The sequence below is a fragment of the Rattus norvegicus genome, chromosome 9, assembly GCF_036323735.1.
Source record: "Rattus norvegicus strain BN/NHsdMcwi chromosome 9, GRCr8, whole genome shotgun sequence".
NCBI lineage: Eukaryota > Metazoa > Chordata > Mammalia > Rodentia > Muridae > Rattus > Rattus norvegicus.
In genome coordinates, this window is record NC_086027.1 from 30,605,662 (window position 1) to 30,618,470 (window position 12,809).

The following is a 12,809-nucleotide window of genomic DNA, read 5'->3' on the forward strand; positions in this document are numbered from 1 at the left end:
TCTCTCATCTACACAGGCTTCAAGGGGAAGAAGAGTAGAAACAGATGAACAGCATAAACTAACAGTATCTTGGGAGTGATTCACGACATGAGTATTAGCTGGTGCCTCCATTAAGCCCCTCATTGTAGGACACTTTACTAGACTAAAATACACAGCTCTCCTTCCTCAAAGGGTTGCAATTTTGAAAATCTGAGTGTTATTCCCAAAGCACCCAATGTCATAATTTATAGTGAGAAGGCTGGGCTGATTCCATGATAGGCTTCAAATTGGCAGTTAAAGAGACTAGGCCTAAATCTCTGTTTCCAAGAACTGGGCAAGTCCAGGCAAGCTCAGGCCTCAGAAGCTGCCCTACCACCTGGCCTGGGTCAGCAGCAGTTTCCAGACTTCCGCAGCTACTTCCTCAGCCACAGTTTCCAGACTTCCCCAGCAAGTTTCTAGCCCTCATACCCTATGGATTTCAGTGATATCTATGAAGAGGAACACTGACATCAATGAATGTCCAAGAAAAGGAACAAGCCACCAATAGTTCCCAGCATGAAAAAAATGACCACATATTTTTTTTCTCCTAGTTTTGTTAAGAATTCATTGCTGTGAACAGATACCATGACCAAGGCAACTCCTATAAAGGACAACATTTTGTTGAGGATGGCTCACAGGCTCTGCATTTCAGTCCATTATCAACAAGGCAGGAAGCATGGCAGCATACAGACAGGCATGTTGCTGAAGGAGGCAAGATGTACTGAAGGCATCTTGCCTTCTTGTGTCAAAGACAAACAGAAGACTCAGTATCCTCAGGCAGCCAGGAAAAGGGTCTCATTGCCCATCCTGACAGTGACACACTTCTTCCAACAAGGCCACACCTACTCTAACAAGGCCATACCTCCTAATAGTGCCACTCCCTGTACCAAGCATATTCAAACAACCACATCTCATAAAAGTATTTGTGATGGATAAATAAAGCAAGAAGGCATTAAAAAATTGTAAATGATTATGTAAACTCACCCAAATTCAAGACACTTCTCCAGGTGAAGGAGAATAACAAGAGTATAACATTGATCCTAAAACTGTTTACAACAGAGCGTCCAAACAAGAAAAGTCTATCTTAGCAAACCCATTTTGGAGAAGAGATAACTAATGGCAGAGAAGAAGGCAAGAGAGGGTAGAGCAGGATGAACAGCATGCATCGCATATGTTTATAAAAATGCGTGATGAGGGGCCTGGAGAGATGGCTCAGAGATTAAGAGCACTGACTCTTCTTCCAGAGGTCCTGAGTTCAATTCCCAGCAACCACATGGTGGCTTACAACGGTCTGTAATGGGATCTGATGCTTTCTTCTTGTATGTATGAACACAGCTACAGTGTATTCATATAGATAAAATAAATCTTTTTTAAAAAATGCATGATGAAACTCATTCTTTTATATGAATTTTTATATTTTATTTTATTATTTTATTTTATGTGCATAGGTATTATATCTGTGCACCATATGTATGTCTACAGAGTCCAGAAGAGGGCATCAGACTTCCTAGAACTATAGGTAGCAACAGTTGTGCAACACCATGTGGTGCTGGGAATTGAAGCCAGGTCCTCTAGAAGGGCAGCTTACTACTCTGAACTACTGGGCCATTTCTCTCCCCCTCTATTTTTACTTCCATTTCTGAATAGAATTGTGATAATCCCAGATAAAGTATTTTAAATTAAATGCAAAAGGCAATAGAACAATCAAAGCCTTGGCGCAGTGGATTTCCCGCCCCCCAAGACATGGTAAAGACAACTCAATGTAACGTAGCCTGTCCGTGTGATGTACCCCATTAATAATGAGTAAAACATTATGAAACATTGTGCAGAGTCCTATGTTTGATCCCTACTCCCTCCCCAAACAAAGTCCACAGAGTTAAAAGGTAAAATCAGAAATGTTTCAATGGGTACAGAAAAGGCATCTGGAAAATCTAAGCAATTTTTTTTGCTTTAAAAATAATTCTCTCTGCTTCCTGGCCTGCTGGCTGACAGGCAAACAAGAAGCTGAGGCAGGCACAGGGGACTGCATGTTAAGAAACTGGTCAGTATTTATCTGGGATTTGTCAGAAGAAAACTCTGATTGTGCTTGAAATTTTGCTTGACTTTGTTTCTTTTGTTTTTAATTCACATACTAGGTGATGGATTTCATGGCATTTTAGCAAATACTTTGTTTTATATTGACCCTCTGCCTCCACTCCCCTCCCCACTCCCTGCTTGTACTCTTCCTCTCTGCAGTGCTCCCCACCCCTACTCACATATATTCTAATACCCGCTTTCCTTAAGATCTCGGTATCCCTCACTCATAGCGCCCTTGTCAGTTCCATGACCCTTACTCCCCTGTTACACACATATACACACACACAGACACACAGACACACACACACACACACACACACAGACATAGACAAACATAGACACACACACAGAGACATAGACACACATAGACACAGACACACACACAGACACACATAGACACATGCAGACACACGTGCATGCACACACACACACTTATACAGACATACACACAAACGCAAACACACAGACACACAAAGACTCAGACATAGACACACAGAGAGAGACACACAGACACACAGAGACACATATACATACAGAGACATGTACACACACATTATACAGACACACACACAGGCACAAACACACAGAGACACACTTTAAACGTTAAAATCTGGGATCAGCATATGGGAAAGGATGTGCTGTTCCCAGCTGCAACACTTCACATCGGTATGTGCCAAGTTATTCTCCCTGCTGTTTTCGTGTGATTACAACTAAGTTTGAAAAGCTCTTTTCAGGCTAGTTACCTCTGAGGACTTCTTCCTTTATGCTCAGTGCTTGGATTTAGTGCACATTATCAATGCATTGCTTAAACTTGCGATTATCATTTCCATAATTTGAGAGAATCTCTGAATCCCTTCCTTTTGTCAATGGAAAGTTTCTGCTTTTATATTTGGAAGAGAATGGAGACTTAAAGGTAATACATTTCCTGGAAGTGTCCTCCTCCCTCCCTCCCTCCCTCCCTCCCTCCCTCCCTCCCTCCCTCCCTCCCTCCCTCCCTCCCTCTCTCCCTCTCTCCCTCTCTCTGTCCCTCCCTTCCTCCTCCCTTCATCCCTCCCTTCCTTCTCCCTTCCTCCCTTCCTTCTTCTCTCCTCCTTTCTCTTTTCCTGTCCCTCTCTTCTTTCTGTGGTTAACTCAAGAGAGAGAGAGAGAGAGAGAGAGAATAATTTCAAAATTTGTCACCAATTCTTTTTGTCTACCAAAGCCACATTGATAATTTTAGATATATTTATATATCTACACTTCTCTCTGTGTAGCTGTTGGAAAGAAGTCTATCATCTTCTTTCAATCATACATATTGTTTTTGCGTCATGGTTAGAGATTTTAAGAAGTGTTTTACTCCAAGCAGATGTCAAGGGGCCAGAGTTGCTATTCAATAGACTGCACAAGTGTCCTTCTCACATACAAATGTCTACATGGAGCCTACGTCTATGTTTAATGGGAGATGAAAAGTCTGGCTTCCTTTTTTGGATAAGAAGCAACTTTATCTGCATCATGTTGTTGGAGATTGGTTCTAAGTATTTGACTCAAGAGGGAATCTGTGCGTCCAGACAACGAAGTTCCTTGTCCCCCAATTGGTTTTTGATGGATCAATAAAGATGCCAATGGCCAATGGCTGGGGCACAGGGTGGGACATTTATAGTTGTGAAAGAAGGATACAAAGAAGGATTTTGAAAGGGACAAAATCCTCATGACCCAGGGTAGAAGGATGGGATACAGGAGCAGGAGGAGATAAAGCCAACAAGTCATGTGAGATTTCATGTGAGTGGCCACTGGCTACTTCCCTTATTAGGCCTGGGGTAGCGGGGGAAGGTTTAGGAGTGCCCAACCTTTGAGGTAGCCAAGGCATTTTAAAAATAACCTAAAGTGACTGTGGAGCCCAAGTGATGAAACTAAATTCACTGCTATGTCATGTTTCTCCACTGACCTATGGGACTCTTCAAAGAACAACATTTATGTTGTTTTCCTATGTATTCAGGAATACCTCTAGAGTCACCAATAATTGTCCAATAATTTAGTATCCATATCGCACCAACACAACTGATGGCTATGGTTCTCTGGCAAGCCTTAATATCTTGTAAAGGAAAATCTCAGTTTTCAGGTTGACTTAGCAAGATGTCAACTAGACATGTTTTTGGTATATGTTGACAGACAGACAGAGCCAAACTATATGTGTCAAGATTTCCACTCTTCAGGGTTGGGGATTTAGCTCAGTGGTAGAGCGCTTGCCTAGGAAGCGCAAGGCCCTGGGTTCGGTCCCCAGCTCCGGAAAAAAAAAAAAAGATTTCCACTCTTCTGTACATGGTAACTTCAAGAAATTCTCAGTCTGGCCTGTAGGAGTGCACAGTTACTTACTGAGTTGTTATTTCTACTGCATTGGCCTGAAGTTCACCTCTAGAAGAATATAACAGAATCTGGAAGGTGAATACTGTGGGGTAAAATACAAAGATCACAGTACACAAAGTACACAGCACAAAGTACACAGCAACTTGGCTTCCCTTTCAACATCATCCTGGGGGAAGTAAGGAAAAATGGGGAGATCAGTAGCACAGCATCTTTTGAGTTGCAAGAAGTCATGCAAGCAAAACCAGATACATTAGGTTCTTTTTAACACGTTCCTGGGGTTCAATGGCAGATGAGAAGAGGATATGGGGGTTCAATGAGAAAGGAAGAGAGCCTGAGAAGGAGGTGCCTCAAAAAATAAAAACCATGTTAGCATTTAATATATTGAGACTGATTAGTTCAATGCTATAATCCAAAATAAGGAAGGTTCATGAAGACTGGGGAGCTGGGGGGGATGGCCCAGTGCGTACAGTAAGTGATGGGCAAACAGGAAGACCTGAGTTTGGGCCACCACATCACACATGACAGCCTGCCCTGGCATCATGCCCCTGAGATCCCAGATGAAGAAGAAAACTGAAGGCTGGGCGGAGGGCAGATCCCTGAGACGTACTGGCCAGCCAGTTCAGCCAAAATGGTGAGTCCCAGACTCAGTGAGAGACCCTTTGTCAAATATTAAGGGAGACTGTAATAAAGAAAGACACTCAAAAGCAGCCTCTAGCCTCCACAGGTGCACTCATGTGCTGCACACCCATAGACACACACACACACACACACACACACACATACACACACACATACACACACACACAATTTTTAAAAGAACTTTTAACATGTTCTGTCTTTGTCTTCAAGATTTCTATCTTATGTGATGAGTGATTGCATGCATGCTCTGTGTGTATGTGTGTATGTATGTGTGTGTGTGTGCGTATGTGTATATGTATGTGTGTATGTGTGTATGAGTGTGTATGTGTGTGTATATGTGTATTGTGTGTATATGTGTATGTGTGTATATGTGTGTATGTGTGTATGTGTATGTATATGTATGTGTGTGTATGTGTGTATGTGTGTATATGTATATATGTGTGTACGTGAGTGTGTGTGTATTATTATGTGTGCATGTGCACCTGTGCATACCTTTTCTACTACTGGACCTACTGGACCACCCCAACACCTCTTTCGTTCCCACCCCTCAGTCTGTCCATCTCATTTGTGCAAGCGGGAGTGGGAGACAGCAGCATACGAACCAGGAAAGTAAGTGAGTTGCCCAACATTGAACAATTAAAATCATAGAGCACTTGTAGAACATCCATCAGGTTGCTGAGCTTTGGAGGTCTGAAATAAAAATGTTAGGACAGCAGAGCTTCTGAGTCCCCAAGTAACTGCTTATAATACACCCAAGCTGTTTCATTTACCAACCCCGATTTTCTGTAATTAAAATTGGGGAAATCAGTGAGTGAAAGGACAACTTTATACTTAAGTGAATATTCAGTAGGACCAAAAGTAAACTCCTCCCGTAGCATGCTCCTTCCTCAAGGACACTTGGGTTCCTTTGGCAGTTACAGGACATCTGCTGTACAGTAGGTGTCAGAAATAAGTAGTTTCCATTATTCGGAATAAACTTACCACCCATGACAGAGTGCAAATATGTCTCAAATTATCAGTGTGCTTTTAATAAACAAAAAGTGTGGGTATGAACTTCAAAATGAATTATATAGGATCTTCTCTCTTTATTGTGTCTATTTCACTGACCATAGAGAGATGAAAGAGAAAGAGAGAAAAGTTTTAAAGGTCTTATGAAAACATGTTACTTTAAGTCTAAACCATTCTATTCTAAATATAAAAGCAATGGTTTTCCATTAACGAAGATCTCTGCACTCCTTTCAGTCATATATAATATATATGTATATGTATATATAATATATAAATATATTACTATCACAGTTTCAAAATTCCACATAGGAATAGAAACAGTAACTGATGCAGAGGCTGTGGGGGAGTGCTGCTTACTGGTTCGCTCCTCCTGGCTTGTGTATTAGTGTTCCATTGCTATGAAATGACCCAGGAAATGCTTATATAAGAAAGATTAATTAGAGGCTGTCTTACATGTTGTTGGGGTAGTTGAGAGCTTTGTATCCTGATCCTCAGGCAGCAGGCAGAGAGATCTATACTAGAGCTGGTATGGGCTTTTGAAACCTCAAAGCACACCCACAATGATGCATTTCCTTCAGAAAGGTCATACCTACTGCAACAAGGCTACACAGCCTACTCCTTCTAATCCTTTCAAATAATTCCACTCCCAGGTGACCAAGCATTAAAATATATAAATCTATGGGTGTCATTCTCATTCAAACCACTACCGCCATCACCACCGCCACCACCATTTGCTCAACTTACTTTAGTGTAGAACCCAGGACTGCCATCCCCCTTCATCAATTACTAATTAAGAAAATGCCCTTTAAGCTTTCTGCTGACAGCCCAATCTTCTGGAGGCATTTTCTCCATTGAAGCTCCCTCCTCTCAGATGACTATAGCTTGTGTCAAGTTGACATAAAACTAGCCAGCACAGGGTCTCATAAATATTATAAACACAATCCATGTAAAGTACTTTGATGACCCTGCACATGCTTGCTAAGTACTAGTTATTCGTGTTATAGCCGGGAGATGGCTGAGAGGATATATGTGCTAATACATTCCAGCTTTGTCAAGAGCTACCTAATGCTCATATGTTGGAGGTGCATGTTCACAAACACGAAAAGAACAAGTTGGTCCCTGTACTGATGGCTCCTGCTATTCCTCAAATTTGCCACCAGATGACAGCAGTTGACAACAGGAAAGCTCGGACCCAAGAGAAAATCCTTCCTTCATTTGAAGCCTCAAGGGTGACTTTTCAGAGTATCCATGAAGCATGTGTATGTGCCAGCCTTTTGAGGAGTCTGAGCAATCAATTCGTTTTTCCTCCGGAACTTCGTGGAAAGAGAGTGACAACAGCCTTCCTCGCCGTATTGCCAAGGTGGGAGGAAGAGCCTCCTTCTCTAATGAAACAGCTCTGGGAGACGTAGCTAGCGCATGTTTCTTTACTGGGGCGGGCTTGTACACACACCTTTATTAGAGGGGAAGCAGGAGTGGGAACAGTGGGAAGGAGTTCAGGATAAATGGAAATCATTGGCTATCGATCTAAAGCTCTGTGAACGCCCCATCTGCGTGCAGAGGCATTCTTCCAGGCTCGTCGGTTGCTTGCTGGACAGGTTCTCATCGCGAGAAAGGAAGCCAAACCTGTAATCTCACCAAGGCCGGACAGTCGGCAGGTATAGGGTAGAGGGATGGTTTGGGACTCCCCCGACAACGTCAGGAAAGGAGAAACTCTGCTTGTAAAGGGAGTGCCGGGTTTTGTCCCACGCTCAGAAGGCTAACTGGACCATGGTAGACTTGGACATTAATTAGCAAGGCCCAGCAATGAGCTGATCGGAAGAATGGCTACGCAGAAAGGTCCCTTTGTTCTGATTGATTCTTCGTACCATGATCCTTCCCACAGGACACCTAAGGACCTTGTAAAGAAAAGAAGAAATCATAGACCTTTCTGGCTTTTCCATTTTATTTCAGAGGCAGGGGGGGTTCTAGTTTCAGTTGGTCTACAGAAAAGGAAATTATGATTTTTATAATCCATATAGAGAAAAAAGCAGATTAGGAGGAAGGGAAGAGGGAAGGAACAGCAAACCCTGCTCCTGAGCCTTTTTGATCTCCCTCAGTTCAAAGCACTAGGCGCCATACTTTGAAGAGGCCCAGTAATGACCACTTTAAGATGTATAAAGAGAATTTCTACACCAAAGAACACATTATTACTGTGTGTGTTATTACTAGGCACTTTGAGGTAATATTGCCAATGAGAGATGAGGATTATAGGACTTCCCCCAAAACTAGATTTTTCGCCATAGATATCTGTCCAACCAAAGAGGCAGCTGGTCACAAAACAGGACTCCATACATTTGCAAAAACAACAACATCGAAGAAAAAAAAATCCAGAGAACAATCTTTTAAGACTTGGGCTTATATTTAATTGATTTTATTTCTGTATCTTAAAAAAGTGAGGGGTTGGGGATTTGGCTCAGTGGTAGAGCACTTGCCTAGCAAGCGCAAGGCCCTGGGTTCGGTCCTCAGCTCCGGAAAAAAAAAAAGTGAAAACACACAACATGACATTTCCTGCCCTAACCATTTTTATCAGTATTGTTAAGCCCAGCACGATAACAGACGCTCTGACCCTTCTCTTATAATTTTGGGTGTGAGCCTAGCCTTTAACGGCTGAGCCGTCTCTGCAGCCCCTCTGACCCTTCACTTACAAAACTGAAACTCCACCTCATTAAACAACAGCTTCCCATTTCTGTGCTCTTGACAACAGCCATCAGCTGAAGCCTTCAGAGAGATGGCATCAAAAAGCAAACAGCAGGGTTCATACAGAACAGAGGCTGGCATTTGCCTGAGGTGACCCCAAGAAAGAGAATCCTGCTGGTCTTTCTGCCTTAAATGACTCTGCTGGGGGCCATACACAGGCCTTACCGGAGCAAGAGAGCAGAGATAGAAAGCTTACCACACAATACGACCATGGAGATGGAAAACATAATCTCCCGAGTTCTTACACCCCAATCTTGTAGGTCTGAGTTCTGCCACAGGACATCAGGGTCACAGGGCTGCACGCTGCCCCTACTACAAGTTCACTGAGAGTGAGATATCAGAATAAGAAAGGCTAGGTTCAAATTCTGTCTCTGCCACTTGTCACTCTTTAGCCTAGATTTTCTAAACCTCTGTTAAGCCCTACTCTGCGGAGATAGAAGCAATAGCACCTTTCCTGAGAGAAACATGAATGAAGATGAAGTTTAACTTGTAAGCGAGTGCCTGAGACACCGCCGGAACCTGAAGGAAACAGACCGGATAAACAGTTCTCTGCACCCAAATCCCGTGGGAGGGAGAGCTGAACCTTCAGAGAGGCAGACACGCCTGGGAAAACAGAAGAGACTGCACTCTGTGCACATCCAGGCGCCAGAGGAAAACACCAAACGTCATCTGGAACCCTGGTGCACGGAGGCTCCCGGAAAGAGCGGCGCAGATCTTCCCGGTTGCTGCCACAGCCGAGAGGTCTTAGGCAGTACCCCACGAGCAAACTTGAGCCTTGGAACCACAGGTAGGACCAACTTTTCCCCTGCAAGAAACCTGCCTGGTGAACTCAAGACACAGGCCCACAGGAACAGCTGAAAACCTGTAGAGAGGAAAAACTACACGCCCGAAAGCAGAAAACTCTGTCCCCATAACTGGCTGAAAGAAAACAGGAAAACAGGTCTACAGCACTCCTGACACACAGGTTATAGGACAGTCTAGCCACTGTCAGAAATAGCAGAACAAAGTAACACTAGAGATAATCTGATGGCGAGAGGCAAGCGCAGGAACCCAAGCAACAGAAACCAAGACTACATGGCATCATCGGAGCCCAATTCTCCCACCAAAGCAAACACGGAATATCCAAACACACCAGAAAAGCAAGATCTAGTTTCAAAATCATATTTGATCATGATGCTGGAGGACTTCAAGAAAGACATAAAGAACTCCCTTAGAGAACAAGTAGAAGCCTACAGAGAGGAATCGCAAAAATCCCTGAAAGAATTCCAGGAAAACACAATCAAACAGTTGAAGGAATTAAAAATGGAAATAGAAGCAATCAAGAAAGAACACATGGAAACAACCCTGGACATAGAAAATCAAAAGAAAAGACAAGGAGCTATAGATACAAGCTTCACCAACAGAATACAAGAGATGGAAGAGAGAATCTCAGGAGCAGAAGATTCTATAGAAATCATTGACTCAACTGTCAAAGATAATGTAAAGCAGAAAAAGCTACTGGTCCAAAACATACAGGAAATCCAGGACTCAATGAGAAGATCAAACCTAAGGATAATAGGTATAGAAGAGAGTGAAGACTCCCAGCTCAAAGGACCAGTAAATATCTTCAACAAAATCATAGAAGAAAACTTCCCTAACCTAAAAAAAGAGATACCCATAGGCACACAAGAAGCCTACAGAACTCCAAATAGATTGGACCAGAAAAGAAACACCTCCCGTCACATAATTGTCAAAACACCAAACGCACAAAATAAAGAAAGAATATTAAAAGCAGTAAGGGAAAAAGGTCAAGTAACATATAAAGGCAGACCTATCAGAATCACACCAGACTTTTCGCCAGAAACTATGAAGGCCAGAAGATCCTGGACAGATGTCATACAGACCCTAAGAGAACACAAATGCCAGCCCAGGTTACTGTATCCTGCAAAACTCTCAATTAACATAGATGGAGAAACCAAGATATTCCATGACAAAACCAAATTTACACAATATCTTTCTACAAATCCAGCACTACAAAGGATAATAAAGGGTAAAGCCCAACATAAGGAGGCAAGTTATACCCTAGAAGAAGCAAGAAACTAATCATCTTGGCAACAAAACAAAGAGAAGAAAAGCACACAAACATAACCTCACATCCAAATATGAATATAACGGGAAGCAATAATCACTATTCCTTAATATCTCTCAACATCAATGGCCTCAACTCCCCAATAAAAAGACATAGATTAACAAACTGGATACGCAATGAGGACCCTGCATTCTGCTGCCTACAGGAAACACGCCTCAGAGACAAAGACAGACACTACCTCAGAGTGAAAGGCTGGAAAACAACTTTCCAAGCAAATGGTCTGAAGAAGCAAGCTGGAGTAGCCATTCTAATATCAAATAAAATCAATTTTCAATTAAAAGTCATCAAAAAAGATAAGGAAGGACACTTCATATTCATCAAAGGAAAAATCCACCAAGATGAACTCTCAATCCTCATCTTCGGTTGGTTTATATACAAGTGTGCAATTTCTAGGCTTGAAAGTAAAATGATGCTATCTGGTGCTGGATAGAGGAGCTTATTTTTTATTATGGCAGCTTGCTATTTTTGTAACATGGTGATTTGGTTGAACACAATAAAGTACAGTAGTAACTGATCTCCCCTTCTTCCTGGATGAGTGAGGAGATGATTAAATGTTGATGTCAGCATCCTTGAGCATATTCAGATGAGCTTCTGCTTCTGTTGAAAAGGATGCTGTGTTTGATTGTGGTCCGAAGCTTTGAAGCACTACTTGGCATCTCCTTCCTTGGAGGTCTCACTGTTTAAACATAACAGATTTGATAGCTTGTTGGTAAGGTGAGGTCTAGCTTGTCTCCACTAGGTCATCTTCATGTGAATCCGGTGGTTATACGGTTTTGTTCTAGGGATATTTCATTTTTTTAATAACAGTTTTAGCTGACATTCATGGAGAGAATGAATCCTTAGAACTGTGCCACTAGTGAAAGGAAATCCTGTCTAGAGTATGTTTCTTTACAAAGCTGTGTCACACCATCCTTTGGGCCCTCTGCTCATCACATCTCCAGCTACCAAACCCAGACACTATTGCTGATGCCAAGAAGTGCTTGCTGACAGGAACCAGATATGGGTGTCTCCTGAGAGGCTCTGCCAGAATACTACTGATATAGATGAAGATGCTTGCAGCTAACCATTGGACTGAACAGGGGGACCCCAATGGACTAGTTACAGAAAAGACTGAAGGAGCTGAAGGGTTTGCAACATCATAGGAAGAACAACAATATCAGCCAACTGGACTCCCTCTCCTGCCCCCCCAGAGCTCCCAGGGACTAAACCAGCAACTAAAGAGTATACATGGAGAGACCATGGCTCCAACCGCATATGTAGCAGAGGATGGTATTGTCTGGCATCAATAGGTGGAAAAGTTCTCGGTCCTGTGAAGGCTCATTTCACCAGTGTAGGGGAATGCCAGGGCATTGAGGTGGGAGTGGGGAAGGGTGGGAGTGGGAGCATCTTCATAGAAGCAGGGGGAGGGGGAGAAGGTGTGGGAGAGGAGGGAAAGAGGATAACATTTGAAATGTAAATACATAAAATATCCAAGAAAAATCAAACTAAAAGAAGAAAGAAAACAGAAGGTCACACAAACATGAGAGAAGTTCCCAGCTGTATCACTTCAAAGAAAAGTAAATTATAGGAGCTAGACCAATACTCTATATATTCAGTATAAAGGTATCTGACGTTATTGGTGGCTATACTATTTAAGGTCTCCATTGCTGTGATGAAAGACCACAAGTTGGCAAGAAAGGGGTTTATTTGGCTTACACTTCTACACTGTAGTCCATCCCTGAGGCAGTAAGGGCAGGAACTCAAACTAGGCAGGAACCTGGAGGCAGGAGCTGTGACACTGAGGCCATGGAGGAGTGCCATTTACTGACTTGCTCCCTATGGTCTGCTCAGCCTAGGGTGGCCACACCAACAGTGGCCCGGT